At 33.6% G+C, this 17297-nt stretch overlaps 1 protein-coding gene across 7 annotated transcripts in view; it reads left to right on the top strand.

Annotated features, from left to right (window-relative positions):
• The window catches only part of Znf644 (zinc finger protein 644), an 84414-nt gene that overhangs the window by 39620 nt on the left and 27497 nt on the right, over positions 1 to 17297 (top strand). The window lies entirely within an intron of this gene.

Genomic DNA, 17297 nt, shown 5'->3' with positions numbered 1-17297 from the left:
CAATATGTGGAGAGTCTCTAATAATAGATAAAATGCTGATATCTCTGTAGTTGATTGGTTCTTACATTTATTGATTGATTAAAAACTAACACGTTTATGTGGTATTTGCTCTTTGTACACATAACAAGCTCTCAGGAACTTTTGCTTGGTTTAACAAAACCATGGTAAATCCAGGTTTATTTCACTTAACATTATATAATATCAGGCATTGTTATAAATATGTCAGTTCTTATTTTATAAATAACAAGGCTAAATTATAATGAGTTTGGTTATGAAAGAACTAGTATTGAACTAAGTATTTGAACTAAGTAGCATGGCTTCAGAATCTTGTGTTCTTGATGATTATATTACTACTCTAATGACAACAGTAAAATTTCTGAAGTAATAACATGAAATTAAACATTAAGTTTAGCTATGTGCTATTTCACTTACAATCTAACCTATTCTCTCCTTTAAGTTATTTTGGAAAACACACAGACTCGTTAGTTCTTACTCTCTTTGGTTTTTATTATCTCATGGACAATTTCTTATCTCAAAGGGACAGTTTCTTTCATTTACAATTTCTTAAGGTTCATCCATGTTATCATATTTTGCCAAATTTCTTCCTTTTTAAGGCTGCATAGTATTTCATTGTATGTATGTCCCACATTTTGTTTTTCACTTTATCCATCAATGGCCTCTTGACTTTCTTCCCTATTTTGAATATTATGGCTCATGCTCCTATGGATATGAGTGTATAATAATCTCTTTAAGACTCTGCTTTTGATTATGTACCCAGAAGTAGAATGGATAGATTATATGGTAATTCTGTTTTCAGATTTCTGAAGAACCATGGTATTGTTTTCTATATTAACTTCACTATTTGACATTCCTGCCAACAGTATCTAGAACTTAGTAGTGGTCATTTCATGTATTGCTTTCATAAGTTGAAGTAGTCTGTATTCCTCATCTGCTGAGTATGTTTACCATGAAAAAGAATATTGAGTTTTGTTATATGCCTTTACAGCAGTTGACATGGCAGTGTTTTTTTATCTTTCATTTTGTCAGTGTGTGATGTATTTACATTATTTTTTTGTGTTAAACTAGCTTTCAATTCCAGAAATAAGTCCCTGTCAGTCACTGTATACTCATATTAATTTACTCTTGAACTCTCTTTGATAGTAACTTTTTTTCATGCTCTCAATCTCTTCTACCTTAATAATTAAAAGACTCATAGGTGATTTCTTTAATGAAGATGTACTGTAGCATATGCTTTTACTCTTAACCTTTATTACTAAGGAAAGTATGTTCAATGGAATATAAGTGATATCCTTCTATTAAAAATCATTTGTATATCTTTGTTTTGGGCTATACATGCTTCACAATCACATATAATATGATGCATGGGGTTTAGACTGTTGTTTATTATGGCTGTTCATTATAGTGTTGTGATTTATATACATTGCCAGAATTACTTAGAATATTTTAGAGTGACTGACAAAGCAGTATTTTTAAAATTGAAAAAAAATACCATCGAGTGCAGACATATTTGAGAATTCTGACCTAGATCCTACATACTAGGAAGTATAAGGAAGCCGGGTGCTGGTGGCTCACACAGGCTAAGGATCATGGTTTAGAGCCAGCCCAGGCAGAAAAGTCCCTGAGACTCATATCCAATTAATCACAGAAACAGCCAGAAGATGTGCTGTGGCTCAAGTTGTAGAGTGCTAGCTTTGAGCAAAAGAGCTCAGGGACAGTGCCCAGGCTCAGAGTTTAAGCCCCAGGATTGGGGGGATCCGGGGGTATATGGAGTACTCAAACAAATCTTAGTAAAGTTGAACGAGTCAAATTCCAGGAAAGGAGTTATGTGGTATGTCTGTTAAAAGAATTTCCCAAGTTTTTCTGAAGCACATCTGGGATTTTAAACAATAATTAGAGTTTTCTCAGACATAGAAATTAAGGGCTCCAAATAAAAATTTCTATTATATGGATTGAAAGGAGATCTGTATATCTTCTTTATAACATATTTGGAAGTTAAGCTTCTTTGGTCATTGGGGAAATTGACAGTGAGCTCTTATCCAGTAGTGATTCATCTCATTGCTATATAGGGTTGACTTATAGATGGCTGCCCTCTTGCTTTATCCTTTTAACTTTTTCTCTGTCCTTGCCTATCTTTGATATCCTTTTGTATGTCTTAGACTTCTGATAAGGTTATCTTGAGGATGAAATAGAGCCCATCCTAATAATTTTATTTTAACTTTATTCTTTAAAGGTCTTGCTCAAATACAGTCATCTGTGGAGGTATTGAGGTCAGGACTTCAATTGAAAGTTTAGGGGAGATACACGATTTTTAATGATGAGTTCAAAATATTCTCTTGTATTTAATGAATATTATTTAACAGCACTTTCAGAGCATATCAATAGGATGTAATTGATTTGTGACTTTTGGTTATGGTTAGTATGTGTCTACTTGTTAGTACATTTGAGAGAAACACATATAGGAAAAGAGTTGTCTGTCTGGGGGGGAAGTTATTGCCTTATTGTATATTGTTTATGCTATAATTTTTGGAGGCTGAGAATTGTACTCAGGGCCTCAAGCATCCCAACCATGTATATACTTGTCTTTCACTCCTGTCCACTGTGACAAAGAAACAGAAAAGGGTTGTACTGTGTGAGAATCATGGTTCTATCATTGTGTACTCACTGGAAAGCTAATGATAGAAGAGTTAAGTGTTGTAGATGTTTGTTATTCTTATTTTCTCAGAAGAAACAGTAATGGTTAGTACTAGAGCCATTGTCTAAAGTCTCACTTTTCAAAATACATTAAAATGAGAGAACCACCTCCAAAACTGGAATATATTAAAGAGAGTGCTTACATAAAGTTCAAAAAGAAATTGGATGATATGTTTTTAATTTGGAGGGGTCATTTTTTTCTTAATGTAATTATATACTATGATTTTTATTTTATGCTGTTGTAAATTATATCACATATATAGCCTTAAAATTTTTACAGTGCATATAAGTTTCTTTACATGTGAAAATTGTAAATCATTTATTGATACTGCTGATGAGGCACCTGGGTAAAGGTGTGATCTGTGTTATACACTAATACTTATTGGTATAATGGTTTTTACACTAACCATACCCCTAGAATATAATAACAATATTCTTTAGATTTGTGACTTTTGGTTTGCTGTAGCCTATAAGTATTTATTTGTATATCTGTGAAGTATAAAGTATTTAGAAAAATAATGTCATGGATATGAGGGAGAGTTATATACTTGATATAAGGTATGCACACACACATATATTTGAGAGAAGTTATACAGTATTGAATCACATACTTTTCTATACGTTTTCCAGGTTGATTTCAAAGATGAATTTTCATATAAACTTATAACTGCACACACTGGTAGCGAGAGAGAAAGAGAGAGAGAGAGACTATGTACAAAGATGCAGTGTGTCTGATGAAATCAATTGAAGTTAAAAGGAAAGTTTGCTTTGTTCCTATAATTTGACTGATTGCAGGCCTATGTTTATTGGAGTTAGATTACTTTTTTGTGTATCTATTTAGGTTTTCTATTACCATCTAGCTGCTTTAAAACATGCATGCAAAAGAAGATATGGTTATTTTTCTTTTGGAACCTAGAAAGGCTTTTTCATGAGACTTAGTTCATTTGGGAGAGATACATTAATCAGTAATCAGTGACAGTAGTTCTGCATAAATATATTACAAAGCAGCTTAGGGAAATGTCAGTGGGAGTCAGGGAAAGGAAGGGATACTGATGAATGAAGAGATCAAAGGTCATTACATGTTCATAAGTGAAGTTGGGAACCTGTGGTTTACTCCTGTAATCTCAGGAGGCTGAGATCCAGAGAATCATTGTTCAAGGGCAGCCCAAGCAGAAAAGTCTACAAGATGGTCTCCAAAATAATCAACAAAATAGCAGGAAGCATGGTTCAAATACTAAAGTACCATCTGAGCAAGCAAGCTGAATGAGAGCAAGAGCAAGAGGCAGGCCCTAAGTTCAAGCCCCAGCCAGTACTGCTAAAAAGTAAAATAAAATTGAGAACAAAAATACAAGAAGAGGGGAAGAATTGAGTAAGCAGAATATGTGTTGAAATATCACAATGAAGCCTCTTCATATTACAAATGTATGCTAGTTCAAAAATAAAGTAATAGAAAATAATAAGTGCTTGTCAGTGTGTAGAGAGAGTCTTTGGGTAGTAACATTGAAAACTCAGCTAATGAGAGATTATGAAATAAGGCTAACCAGATTTGGATGATGGACAGCTGAGAAGAGGGCAGAGAATTCCAGAGCAAAGTTTATGATGAGAAATATATTTGGTGAATTTGAGAGCCTGGATCACTTAGGAGTTGTCAGGAAAATGTGAGACCAACCTGGCAAGATAGAGTCCAGCACAGCTAAGTAATTTTTACCATTCATCAGGTTTTGGAACTATTTAGAATTACTCTTGAGAAAGGAAAAACGTGTCAGAGGAGTGATGGACTTAAAAGTTTCATTCTTCCTACTATATAGAGAATGTTTAGTAAGGCACCAGTACCCATGTAGAAATCCCAAGATGCTATTTGGATTTCTTTCTGCTATTACAATACACAAAAGGGGGCTGGGAATATGGCCTAGTGGTAGAGTGCTTGCCTCGTGTACATGAAGCCCTGGGTTTGATTCCTCAGCACCACATATACAGAAAAAGATGGAAGTGGTACTGTGGCTTAAGTGGTAGAGTGCTAGCCTTGAGCAAAAAGAAGCCAGGGACAGTGCTCAGGCCCTGAGTCCAAGCCCCAGGACTGGCAAAAAAACAAGTAAAAAATACACATTAAAGTAGTCACTAATTGTGTTGAACACATTAGATACTATTTTAGATACCAGGGTGATATCTGTGACCAAACAGGTCTCTATCCTCAAGAAACTTTTACTTTGAGGTAGGAAAAAAAGTCAAATGGTTATTTAGTTAGGTATATTCTCTGTATACTATGAAGAAAATGTTAGCAGTAAGAGGAACAGCAAGGGTTATTTAGGAAGGTTTAGGAAGACCTAAGAAGGAGATAGTTGGGCACACGGTGAAAGAACTAATCTCTATGTATATTTCTTAGTGGAACCATAGGCAGAGAATATGAGGACAAAGTACAATGAGCTTGGTCAAAGAATAGCAAGGAGGTCAGTGTGAGTACAATGAGAAAGAACAACATGACATAAAGTCTAAGTCCATTATAATTGGGTTGGATGTAAACACTGAATTCCTTTGATACTTTTCTTTACACATAAATGCTACTAAAATTTGTTATTTTGGTAGTATTTCATGAAAAAATAGTTTGTGATTAAAACATTTTTATCCTCTTCTTAGAGTAAAAAAAAATACTGATATATTTAAATACAAATATTCAGTGTTTTGGATTGAATTATGCCCCTTCCACTCCATTTGTTAAAACCTTACTTCCCTGTTTCCCAAAGTGAGAATTTAACTTGGAAGTTCAAGTTATAGGGTAAGCAGTAATTCAGAGATACTCTTTTTGTTGTTGCTTTCTGCCATTCCTGATGCTTGAACTCAGGGCCTGGGTGCTATCTCTCAGCTTTTCTTGCCCAAGACTAGTTTTCTACCACATAAGCCACAGTTCTATCTCTGAGTTTTTTTTTTTTTTTTTCTGATTAGTTGGAGATAAGTAACTTAGGAACTTTCTGTCTGGGTTGGCTTCAAACTGTGATCCTCAGATTTTAGCCCTCCCAGTTGCAAGGATTACATGCATGAGCCACTGGCACATGGTGTCTCATATTTTTATATAATGAGGAAATTTGAACACCAGGATGCTCATGGAGGGAGACGTGTACATGGGAAGACAATTTACAAGCCAAGGATCTTTTGCTCACAATTATCAGAAGGAACCAACATTCTGATATCTCAGTCTTGGATTTCTACCTTCCAGGTCTGTGGGACAGTAACTTGTTAAGGAAACCCAATCTTGTCGTACTTGTTTATGACTAATCTTAGCAAACTTATACAGGTATTAACTGAAGAGGAAAAATTTCCTTTTTCTGTTTCCAGTCTCTTTATACCTTCCCCATACATACTTCAAAGGTAGCAACAAGTTATTAGGAAACTATATGTTCATTTAGTTGCCTGTGTGTATTTCACTAATTTCTAAATTCATTGTTTTTTTTAGAAATGTAGAATTAACACTTTTTTTTTTTTTTTTTGCCAGTCCTGGGCTTTGGACTCAGGGCCTGAGCACTGTCCCTGGCTTCTTCCCGCTCAAGGCTAGCACTCTGCCTCTTGAGCCACAGCGCCGCTTCTGGCCGTTTGCTGTATATGTGGTGCTGGGGAATCGAACCTAGGGCCTCGTGTATCCAAGGCAGGCACTCTTGCCACTAGGCTATATCCCCAGCCCCTAGAATTAACACTTGATAAGCAACAAAAACTAGTGTAGCGTCATGCTTATAGTTCCTTGTCTTCCATGAAAGTTTCACCTCTTCATCTCTTTACTGTCATAAGGTGCCATATAAGTTCTCCCCAACAAAAATTAGCCTCTTGTTTCTATGTTTTTTAAGATTAATTTCTCTATTTTATATAGTATTGAAGTATTACTGTTTCAATTACTTCAGGGTATTTGGGGGAGAAAATGCTACCACTTGGTGGCAGTACATAGCTTAAAAATGAACTAAACATTAACTATACACTGTTAAACATAAATGACTAAATTCAAAGGGGAACTGTTTGATACAATCAACTTGATATAAGTGTTTGGTTCTTACTTTATAAATGTAATAATTATTAAAGTAGAATTTTATCAAAATGTTTCTGAATATAAAAATCAAAGCAAGGCATAGTTTAGTATGTAAACTTTTGGTAGAAACCTTCAGGCATCCTTTATCGCTCATTGTTTTAATTCTCTTAGTCTACGTGTAAAAAATACTTCAATATTATAAACATATCTTTAACTTTATAGCATATTACAAGATGTGCATTTCTTTTATAAAGTGAAAAAATTGAATTTTCTTTTTAAAAACCATCTAAATAGTTGTAAAAGGGGTTTTAATTTCACATATCAGTTTATGTACAGAATGCATCTTGGCCAGTGTTCCCCCTCCCACTATCCCCCTTGCTGCCTATTGCAATGCTACTCATCCCCTTAATTTTCCTCATTCCATATGTACATTGAATGTATAAAAATATTAGGAAAACCCCATTTTATTGTACTTAAATGTCTTCCTGCAACTTATGAAAAGCTCAGATAATTCTCTCCTCCTCTTCTTCCCCCTCCTTTAGTCATAAGGCTTGAACTCAGGATCTGAGTGCTGTCACTGAGCTTTTTGCTCAAGGCTGGTCTCTACCACTTTGAGACCCAGTCTGGTTTTCTGGTAGTTTATTGGAGAGGTGATCCTCAGATCCCAGCCTTCTAAGTAGCTAGATTATAGGCGTGAGTCACTGGCATCCAGCCTCAGATAATTCTTTTAAGGTTTTTAAAGTCCTTTTATTTAATTGGACAAAGTGTAATTGAAATGTAAGAAGTAAAAATTTATTGTGTTCCCAGACATAGTTTTACTCCCAAATAATTGATAGCTAAAATTGTAGTGAAGTATTTGTGTAGTGTCTTCTTTTTTAGGTTACATATATAGCATATTAAAGATAGCCCATCAAGCCTTTAAAAACTGAAATATGACCAGCTTAACTTAAATGCTAGCAAGCTTGAAGCCCAGAGTTCACTACCTAGTACTACCAGAAAGATAGGAGAGAGGAAGTGTGTGTGTGTGTTTGTGTGTGTGTGTGTGTGAGAGAGAGAGAGAGAGACTGAGACAGAGAGACAGAGAGAATGTAAAAGAACAAGATTGAGAGAAAAAAGAAAAAAGGCTAAAGGGAAAAAAGTAAAGCACATACAGGAGAGTGCATAAAGTATAAACATGTAACCTAAAGAATTACCACACGTAAACACTCCATGACCACTACAGATCAAGAAGTAGAATACTGCTATTGAGCCAGAAGCACCCCTTGTGGTTTCCTTCCTAATCACTATTTTTTTTGTTTTTGTTTTTCAAATATATTCTTTTTTTTTTTTTTTTTTTTTTTACAGTCCTGGACCTTGAACTCAGGGCCTGAGCATTGTGCCTGGCTTCTTTTTGCTCAAGGCTAGGACTCTGCCACTTGAGCCACAGCGCCACTTCTGGTCGTTTTCTATATATGTGGTGCTGAGGAATCGAACCTAGGGCTTTATGTATATATACAAGGCAAGCACCCTTGCCACTAGGCCATATTCCCAGCCCCTAATCTCTATTTCATCCTTCTTACTAGAATTACCAGTAGCCTTGGACTTCAAAGCATTTTTTCCCACTATTTAGAGAATACTTTATTAGTTTCTGTAATCAAACCCACAAAGTTAAGACCTTATGTATATATAATACAGTGCATTTACCCCTGTACAAATGGAAAAAAATTAAGTTTGACATTTCTAGGCCAATATGGCTATTCTGTACAATGCCAACTCAACATGGTAAACTGGGATACTTTTTCCAAAGTTGACAGCATAGCTCGTTTCCAAAAATTCAAATTACATGTGTGTGTGTGTGTGTGTGTGTGTGTGTGTGTGTGTGTGTGTGTGTATATGTATATAAAAGGACCAGTACTAGCAGTTTGTTATGGATCAATAGTAGCAACAGCTTTTCTAGGTTCTACTGTCATTTCAAAGCATTTTTCTGGCCTGCCTTTCAAAGTTTATTTAAATATAATTATACAGTAGTCTTGGGCCTGGGAATATACATGAAGCTCTAGGTTTGATTCTTCAGCACCATATATATAGAAAAGGCCAGAAGTAGTGCTGTGGCCCAAGTTGGCAGAGTGCTAGTCTTGAGCAAAAAATGAAGCCAGGGACAGTGCTCCAGGGCCTGAGTTCAAGCCCTAGGACTGGAAAAAACAAATGTGCTTATTTTTGCTCATCATTGTGTTTGGGAGATTTTTAAATGTTTTCAGATGTGCCTGTAGTTCACTGTATGATTGTGTAACATTGCTTTTTAACCTAGGACTTTTGGAATGTATAATGTTGTTATATGAGTATCCATTTGTGTGCTTCTTGTGCATATGTGCAATATCTCTGCGGGGTGTGCGTCAGCCGAGAGCAGACTCAAGACTTGATAGTCTGTATGTTTAAACTTAGAAAGAAACACAAGAATTGTTTTTAGAATGATAGGAGAGTAGGGCTTCTTCAACTGTATATGTGTGTATATATACTGTATATATCTGTATATGTGTATGTGTCTGTCTTGTTCTGTGTCCTCACCGGTGCTTGGTGCTTGGTGCCATTGGTGCTTTCAGAGACTGCACTTACCTGATTTCAAATGCAGTTGAGTACATGTCATAAATATATTTGTGTTTAAGTATCCTCTTTTGTGAAGTTTTTCTCTTTTACCACTTAAAAAATAATTGCTGTTTTTCCCTCTGTACAAATTGGGATAGCTACTATTTTCCTTTTGTTTTAGGAGTTTTAATATATTACAGATATAGTTATATTTGTTAGAAAAACAATTCACTTTGGCTTGAATTTCATCCTCCTGATGTTATCTTTGGTTAAAAGAGGTCTTGATTTTAGGATAGCCCAGTTGTTATCAACATGAAGTTTCATGTTCCAGAACAGTTGGTGGCTCCTAAAGGCAGTTCCCCTATCCCTCATTCCATATCTCCCATCCCTTAAACAGAATATTTTTAGTTTACATAGGGATACAGTACTCGACATCCTATAATGTATGAAAGTACTTAGCCAATGATGAGATTGAAAGTGCTATCCTAAAAACTTACCATTTTGCCAGAACATGCTTTTACATATCATGTGACAAACTTTTAGTCTAATACTTTCAGAATCTTCATACTGTAAGTTTAATTAATTAGGTTTATAGAAAACTTCTGCCAAATAACATTTAACAAAGCCAGTCTTCAAAGCTTAATCAAGAAATTAATATGAGGAAGATGATAAATTTGGTTTGGGGAAACTTTTTTGGTCAAGTGATAAAAGGATATTCTTGAAAGGGGTCATACAAACCAGGTACTGGTGGCTCATGACTGTAATCCTAACATTAGAGACTGTAATCCTAACGAAAGAGACTGAGATTTGGAAAATCATGGTACAGTGGTAGCCACAGCACAAAAAAGTCCAAAAAATTCTCATCTCTGATTAATCAGCAAAAAGCTAGACTGCTAGACTAGAGATGTGGTTCAAATGGATAGAACATCAAATGAGAGAAAGCAAAATGAGCATTACATCCTGGGTTCTTTAAACTCTGATACAGGAAAATAAAATTAATTAATTTTAAAAAAGAAGTAGAGTGTAATATTGCAAATACAACATTCACAGATATTTTATAAGAAAGATCATATACAGAAGTTTAGGAACTGGAAATTGTCATTTATAACTCAATACCCCTTGAGAAGTCTTTCTATATTTTATTATACGCACTCCAACTTACAAATCATTTTATTCAGTAAATCTTATTGATTATATGTTATTAAAAATCCTCTGTAATACTTACTTTTAAATCTTTACCTTGAGGGTAAACAACTCAATAGCTCCTAATTTGTCAATTCATTCTTGTACTTAAAATAAAAGATTTTGGTTTATGTTTGTAACTATTTGATTGTATGGAGAGGTTCATGGATATTACATCTTCATGGTTAATTATATACCTTTATTAATGTATAATGCTTATTTTCAGATTCAGTGATTTTATGTCTTAAATTCTGTTTGATTTTATGATAGTGGAGATATCTTTTTGACATTTGTTTGACATAAACGTTTGTCCAGTTTATCTTTTCATTGCCTTATCTTCAGCCCCTGATGCTTTCAGAACAACACAAGGATGACTTCAAAACAAATCTGAATGCATTTTGCTCAACACATGGGCTTTTCACTTCTGTATTACATAAATACAGATGTATTTTTTGTTTGAACTTTATACTCAAGTTTTTCTTTATGTCCTTTCATTTTACTTTATATTTTTATTGGATTAATCAAAGATATGCCATTGTTTACTTCTATGGTTTAGAAATTTGTATTTCATTGTTTCAGTTCATTACCCTTAACATCTTATCACATTTTTTTCTAGAGTTTTTTTTGTTTTCATTTTATTGTTGGTTTAATTCAGTGACCATTAGTTTGACCTCTTATTTTGAAATATTTTTGGTGTTTTACCCTACTTCTCATTTCATGTGAATCATTTTTTAACAGTTAACTAGGTTTAATTGTATGTATTAAACGTTTAACTCCTTGCTAGTGTTTCTTGCTCTCTTATATCTTCATTTTTCTTTCATCTGGTTCTCTCTGTTCTTGAATACCTAGCAAGTTATTTACTTTGTAGAATTACTTGAGTTATACTTTCATATGTTAATAATAAATGATTGGAATCATGTTCAGAAATGCCTATATTTTGTTGTTATGCTCAAGTAGCAGTTTGGCTGGTTAGAGAATTCTGGGTTGAAAAATTTTAATGTTTTCACCATCATACTAAAAATGGCAAGGAAAATAAACACATATTTATACATTGGAATTAAAGATGAAAATTCCTGCAAAACTGGAAAAATTATTTGAAGGTACATGTTAAACTGGAAGTATACACTATGACGTTCTGTAAGAATATTGTAGCATGTGCTAAGTATAATTCCAAATGTATGTTTTATGGATAATGAAAAAAGGATAGGAGGACAAATATGACTACTAACACTGGTAACTGAAATGGAAGCTAGGGGAGAAGATGGGTGAGATTGCAACAAAGATGGTCTACTTAGAGAATTATTTTCAGACAACTTTAATTTTAAAAATGTTTCCAGCCAGTGGCTGCTGGCTTACACCTGTAATGCTAACAACTCAGGAGTCTGATCTGGTTCAAAGCTAGCCCATGCAAGAAGACCCTTGAGACTCTTATCTCCAATTAACCAGCAAAAAAGCCAGAAGCAGAACTATGTAAGAGTGCCAGCTTTGAATGAAAAAGCTAAGGAACTGTATAGCCTGTCTGTCCCTGAGCTCTAGTATTAGCAGTCCCCCCCCCCCCCAACAAAAAAAAGTGTTTTCTCCTATAAATAACTTGGAAGGTGTATTGTGGGTTCTTACTCTTTTTTAATTTGTATTTTGTTTTTATTTTTGCAAAATAACAAAACTTTATTTTTATAGTTTTGAATTGTCATGTCTTCATCTTGCTGACCACTAATCTGAAGATTTATGTGATTCTTGATTCTTCATACTCTTTTCTGTTGTATTCCTCTCATTCTGCTGTTCTTAACTTCTGTAATTTCTCCCCTGTGTAATAATGTGGACCTATCCTATGGGTCCCTTAAACTTATTATTATTATTTTACTTTTAACTCCTCCTTGACCCCTTTTATAAAAAGATGCATTTTCTGAAGAATACTTAAGTTCACTCTAGCTGCTGTATGTATACTCTTCAATGAACCTATTAAGGATTTCATTCCTCTTGGCAATTTTTTATTTCAAAATGTTTTGTCAGCTTCTTGCCAAAAACATTATTTTTATGCTAGTTTAATCTGAGGATATTACATATGTATTTTAACTTTTTATTTTCCTAGTGATTAATTTTTTTAACTTGAACGTTCATGTAATTTATTTGTCACTATTAAGAATTAATAAAATAGTAACTTAATTGATGTGTAAACTCACTTAAAATGCTCTTGTATGCTAATTTCAACCATCTGTACATCCTTATACACATGCCACTGATGTGAATTTTTTTTCTGAGATAGTAGCACCGCTAAGTCCTCTGAGTTTTAATGGTAAAGATTCTAGGTGTCTTCACATTTCAACTTAATTTTTCTCTGTAGGATTCTGGAATCAAAATAATTTTTAACTCCAAACTTTGATGCTATTTCTTCATTGGCTTAACACTTAGTCTTGTTGTTCTGGTTCATACTTTATATACAACCTGTTTTTTATTTTCTATCTTTTTTTGACTTATTTTACTTGACATTAATTTCTTTTTTCCAGGAGCCCTTGCTTGTGTCTGTCTCAATTTGTGATTTTGATTTGCCATGGCTGTCTCTTTCCTAGTCCATTTTCTTTAATGTTACTGGGATTTATTAAAAAACGAAGTTAAATTTTTTATGTTTGGTAGACCCTCAAGAATCAGAAACTGTTAACTCCACAGTGACCGTTTCATGTCCCTTTTCCTTAAAGCACAAAGATCCCTTTACATGGTTACTTACTGAACAGTATTTCTTGGAAACCCTGCTCTAACCTCACAAGAAGTTTACTACTTTAGTTCACTTATTCTTCAGCTTTTGCCCATTTATTGTGCTTATTATACCCCGGGAATGGTCAAGTTTCCTGGTGTCTTCTTCCAAAATACATTTCTTTTTAAAAGGCTGACCTTGTTATTCAGCATATTTCTAAGAGAACATGGTTGTAACCTACTCAGTAGATTTAGACATAAAAATAGAAGCCAACTTCCATTCATTTTGGAAATGAAACAAGGCAATGGCATATAAGTCATGGAACTTTAACAATGAATGTGAAGTCTGTTCTACATGTTTTCATGTGCAACTGTTGTGCTTTATCCTCGTAATTTTCTAAGAGGAATAATTCTCTCCTCTTTTACTGATAACTAAAGCTTCTAAGAAATGTACTTGCCTTACATATGAAACTAACCCCTGTGTACTTCACTTTGACAATAAAGAAGAAGAAAAAATAAAGCTAAGGTAGATGTTGTAGAACAATTTTAATAGCAATACTTCTTGGCTAACTTTAAGAATAATTAAAAATTTTCCTGAAGTGATACTAGTTTTGTGTATGGTTTAGTTAACTTTTCCAAAAGTAGTAATGTTCTATTGATTACATTTAGGTTTCACTGATCAGGTCAATTGGAAATAATTGGAAAGAATAATAATTAATAAGTCTATAATGTATAGACGTAGCAGTGAGTCAAAATTAATGAGTCAAAATTCCCACATTGACCTTGCCTTTATTTATATGGGTAGACAGAAGGAAATTCTTTTAAATTATAATTGTTTGAATGGAGTTATAACATTTGGTTATTACTAAGTACTTTGTATAGTTTAAATGTTATATGGTTTTATGCAATATTTGAGTACATTTTTATAAATATTCAAATCAGTAAACATGTAAAACTAGAACTGAACATGTAATAAATAAGAAATTATTAGCAGCTTTAATGTAAATAGGTAAAGTAGTAATTCTGTTGGGTCTTTTCCCACAGAAAAACAATCAGTAAGGATTTTAATATAATTGTAGGGTAGTGATTATCTTGGAATCGTTTTCTTAGAAGATAATTGAATTTTTGTATGTCATGTTTTATAAATATCAGTGTGATTAATAAGCAAATGAATTTGACTTTTGTAATGAGATATTTACTATATTAAAGTCTACAAAAGCTTAAAAATATAATTACAGTTAAACCTATGAAATCTTGAATTTTGCACATTGTTGGATTGCTAGATGGTAACTAGCATAAATTTGTTGTGCTTAGGATATTAACCTCCACACACTCTCCTCTTTCCAAAAAATAAAATAGTTTCATTCACACTGACAGTCTGTTAGAATACAAATTATTTTTTCAACTGTTATAAAAAATTATGTCAAAACACAGAGTTTACATTTAAAGCCAGATACTTTGATGTGCATCCTCTAGTGTGACTTAATCCCATGTGACCTACATATTGAAGGTGGAGGTTTCATTAGCAGTAACTTTGAACATTCCTAGTTTTTAATTTATTGGAACCACTTCCTTATTTTTCCTAAACACTTGGTAAATAAACATGTACACCTATTCTGTACTCAAAGCTCTTTGTCATGATATACCTGCTTACCGCTCACTGATGATTACTACACTTGTTGGCACAGTTGTTTTTAATAGTGAAATTCATTCTCCTCTTCAGAACTGTTTCTCTTTTGAAGCTGTTCTTTTTATATGTACATATAGTTATATAATCTTGGCCTCATCACTTCGAGTATTGTCTATTTTTATATCTACAAGCATAAGCTTTGTTTTCCTAGATGTTTTAACATTATTGCTTCTTTTCTACTTACTAGACATTTATAAATGTGATATATTTCTTTATATCAACATCAAAAAACTAAACATAAACAACTAACTCATCTTAGACTGAAGAATACCAAAAAACTATAAGTAAAATGACAGTTTATAGCAGTTAATACTCTTGGTTGGGGCTGGGGATATGGCCTAGTGGCAAGAGTGCTTGCCTCGTATACATGAAGCCCTAGGTTCGATTCCCCAGCACCACATATATACAAAATGGCCAGAAGGGGTGCTGTGGCTCAAGTGCCAGAGTGCTAGCCTTGAGCAAAAAGAAGCCAGGGAAAGTACTCAGGCCCTGAGTTCAAGCCCTAGGACTGGCAAAAAAAAAAATACTCTTGGTTGATGGAGGGCAAAGTTGACACTTGGTGTTTGGATTGTGAAATTAGTCTAACTGGGATTTGTACCTTAAAATTTTTTAAAAAAGATTTGGCTACCTACGTTTATACTATTAATTTCACAAGTGGGGGTCAAACATTTGGTAAGTTTGAGAAACATAAAACATCATCACTCAATTTTAGCATGGATTCTTGTTGAAGCCACTGGTCATTCACCTTGTCAAAGCCAAAATCAGCATCTATTCTCTGATTTTATGAAAGTGTAAAACAGTAAAGGCCATTTCATGTTTAATATAATTTAGCATTCTCCTTTGGATACAACTATTTATTGGCTTGCCTCTTCCACTTACAGAACTCTTCATTATATTAACCTTTAATGAACATTTAATTGTCTTATTACTACTGTTGATTCTCGTTATTACATAATTTTGCTAAATTGTTAAAATTATGCCTTTGTAGTACAGCCTGCCCCATTATCCTTGCAGTTATCTTATGTCACTTTCCCACATAACAGCAGAGTTCTTGAGCATTTTCTTGATATTCATAATTCTGTGACCTTAGTATATTGTCATTTATTACCATATTTTTATTGCTAGTGAGCTTGTCAGTATATTACAACTAAAGAGTTGAATTTAAACAGTTTTTTAAGGTTGTGTAGTGCCATTCTCACTCTTAATTTTTAACTCATTTCAAATTGTGCTAAATGTTAAGATGTAATATGAAGATGTATGAGACACACTAGAAGGATGTTAGAAATCAACTTATCTAATCTTCAATTCCATATTCCTTCTGTCATGTACCTGACAAGTAGTATACCTGCGGAACCATTCTTACTTGCTCTTCTGTAAAGCAACCCTTTGCAGTGTTGAAGGGTTCCTTTTTCTAATTTTTAAAATTATGAGCCTAAGTTCACATACATATGGCTTGGACACATTGATTTTTTTCTGCTTTCTATGTGACTTTCATATATTTGAAGATTGTTAATTGTATGGGTTGTTAGTTAAACATACCAAGTTGTTTCTTCATTTTGTTTACTGTATTGCATGGTTTTCAGTCAGCCTCAGGCTGAACACCCTTATAATGGGGTGTGTGTGTGTGTGTGTAGTATTTTCAATGTAATGTCCACAATAGAATACTACCTAGGTTGATATGATTATGTAGTATTCTCTCTCTTCTTAAGAGTTGTACACTGGATGAGAAATCGGTGTATAAATTTGTATTGTATATATAGGCTTACATACTGTATTAATTTAAATGTAGCTAATTAAGACTTGTTTTGCAATTAGGATGACAGTTGTGAATGGTTCACTTTTCTTGACCCAATATCATATATTTCTAACTGAAGTTGTCATGTATTCTTAAGGGTAATTTAAATGAACATAGGTTTTGTGAAAACCTGACAGATACTAACTGTAACTCAGCAAGTGGGCAACAGTATGATTTATTTATAGCTTTGTAGTATACTTGCTAATAAACTAATGTATAACAAGAGCAAATTATATTATATTTTTGTGTGAAATTCTACTATATGACAAAGGTTGGCATTATGTAATAGGCACCCACAAAATGTTAACCTACTTGCAATAAATACAATTTATAATGTACATAAAAGAATGGAATTAAGCTAATTTTCTATAAAAAAAGAATTATTCATGAACAGAAAGTGGACAGCATAGATTTGATGACAGGAAGGTTGTATCTAATCTGAATTACTGAGTGACCTAGGAAGCTTGCTCAGAGGAATTACAGAATAATTATGTTAATATGCAATTATCACCTCATTTCTTCTGTAGTAACCTCAAGATGTAGTGTAGTGAGGGTGTTATAGCAAGTGCTGATAGTTTGCAAAAATACTGATGTTTGAGATTTCTGAGACAATAAGTCTAGCTTGAGGCATATAAGTGATGATCTGTCATCTTGAAGAC

The sequence above is a fragment of the Perognathus longimembris genome, chromosome 7 (assembly GCF_023159225.1).
Source record: "Perognathus longimembris pacificus isolate PPM17 chromosome 7, ASM2315922v1, whole genome shotgun sequence".
NCBI classification, from domain to species: domain Eukaryota; kingdom Metazoa; phylum Chordata; class Mammalia; order Rodentia; family Heteromyidae; genus Perognathus; species Perognathus longimembris.
Note: the sequence above shows the minus strand (reverse complement) of the source record. Positions and strands in the feature narration are given on the sequence as shown.